Genomic DNA, 2006 nt, shown 5'->3' with positions numbered 1-2006 from the left:
ATGTGTCTGAGTCGATTTTGAAGAAAAGCAGACCATCGATTTGAGAGCTCTCCATAAATCGAAGCTTCAGCATGTGCAATTATAATCAGGATTTCACTGCTTCCTCCCAGCGCCACGGACCCACGTCGATTCGAATCTCGGGCGACTACCTGTGTGGAGTTTGCACATTCAGCCCGTGTCTGCGTGGATTTCGTCCGACGGATCCGCTTTCCTCCCACACTCCAAAAGTGTGCAGGTCAGGTGTTCTGGCCATGCTAAATTGCCCATTGTTTTCAGGGATGTGTAGGTTCGGTGCATTTGTTCGGGGTAAATACATAGTCATGCGGTATGGGTTTGGGTGCCTGGGGGATGCTCTTGGGAGAGTCGGTCGCCTGTTTCCTCAGTCGAGGGATTCTATGCTAATTTCTGATTTCGCACATTTGGAGGACCTGAAAGAGATCAATTCAAACAGAAGCCAGGCGTTGCGGCAGGCAAAACGGGCCTGCACTTGCTTCCCCACCGCCAGAACGGGAGGGCCATTGAGTCTGATTTGCTCGCACCGCCTTCTCTGTTGTCCTGTGGCAGTGCAATTTAAAAGCGACCCGCCCGAGCAGGGACTTGAACCCTGGACCCTCAGATTAAGAGTCTGATGCTCTACCGACTGAGCTACCTGGGATTCTGTTTGTTGCCCTGCTGCGGCCTTTCCTGCCTGAGTTGGAAAAGACTTTCGTTCACGTGTGCACCCATGTCAGTAAAAATTCTGTGAGGTCATTTATTTTCCTCGTGAATGTAACTCAATAATTTTCTAACTTTGAGAAATTCCTCACTCTTCATTTTAAGATGAGGCATATCCAGTTCAGAATCTTCTGAAGGTGTTTCTTCCCTTTGTGTAACCAGTAAAACATTGACCTTTTGCTTTGATTCCGTATCGAAAAAGCTTTTGAGCATATTTACAAAACACTCAGTTTCTTTGCCTGGTGTCAAATCGCTCACCTCACTCTCCTTTTGATTTGACAAAACGTCCTAAAAACCTTACTTTTAAAGGTTTACCTATCACAGGAAGTAACACCAACACTTTAGGTATGTTCGCAAAATTTAGTTTTTGATTTCTTGTCTGCTTCCTGTTTAATCTCATGCTGTGTTTTTTTTAAAATGCTGCCTAGTCAACTCTTGCTCCATTTAATTACTCCCTGCAGTTTGACACAGTCCAAACAAGTGGTTTCGGAATTCTGATTTACCAATTTTTCTTTAATTTCACTGGCCCTTTCATCTCATGCACAAAAACTAAATCAAGTGTACTGAACTCGGTCGATTCATTTTGGGCATCCCAAATGGCCAAAAAATACAAAAGGAATTCCTTCCTCCCAATCGCCTGTCTTAACTTGACTGTAAACTCTTAACATGGTCTTAACACTACTTGCAATTCCAAATGATATGCATTGATTTGAATTGTTTTATTGCTCAGCTATCCATTACTTCCCTGAAAGTTTTTTGTATAAAATTTTCCCCTTGATGTGGTTGTTTTGCTGTGGTTAGTCCATACCCAGTGAAAGATTTGAGTAACTCTTCTCGAATTTTAGCTGTAATGTTGTGTGATGGAATGGCCTCTGGAAATCTAGGAGACACGTCCAGTATTAACAATTACTGATTCCCACTTTTGGTTTTAGTTTGGGGACCTACACAATCGATTATGACCCTTGTCAAAAAGGTTTCTCAATTGCAGGAATGGGTATTAAAGGTGTTGGTTTTTATCTTTGCCTGAGGTTTTCCAGTTAACTGACACATGTGAAATATCTGGCAAAACTCAATTACATCCTTATGCAGTCCAGGGCAGTAAAAATGTTTTTGTATTTTAGCTTCAGTTTGTTTTACCCCAAATAACCTTCTATTGATAATTCATGCACTCTCCACAGTACCTCCTTTCTCTAACCCATGGTAACACAATTTGGAGAACATCTGCCTGCCTGACTGACTATGTGGTGGCCTCCATTTCCTCTTTTAGATGGTAACTAGATTAGATTACTTAC

At 42.4% G+C, this 2006-nt stretch overlaps 1 non-coding gene across 1 annotated transcript; it reads right to left on the bottom strand.

Annotated features, from left to right (window-relative positions):
• Positions 1–582: 582 nt before the first annotated feature.
• trnak-cuu (transfer RNA lysine (anticodon CUU)) lies at positions 583–655 on the bottom strand. Its single transcript has one exon. It is a non-coding gene; the product is annotated as a tRNA-Lys (tRNA).
• Positions 656–2006: the final 1351 nt, after the last annotated feature.

Source organism: Hemiscyllium ocellatum, chromosome 28 (assembly GCF_020745735.1).
Source record: "Hemiscyllium ocellatum isolate sHemOce1 chromosome 28, sHemOce1.pat.X.cur, whole genome shotgun sequence".
NCBI lineage: Eukaryota > Metazoa > Chordata > Chondrichthyes > Orectolobiformes > Hemiscylliidae > Hemiscyllium > Hemiscyllium ocellatum.
This window is presented reverse-complemented; position numbering and strand designations above follow the sequence as displayed.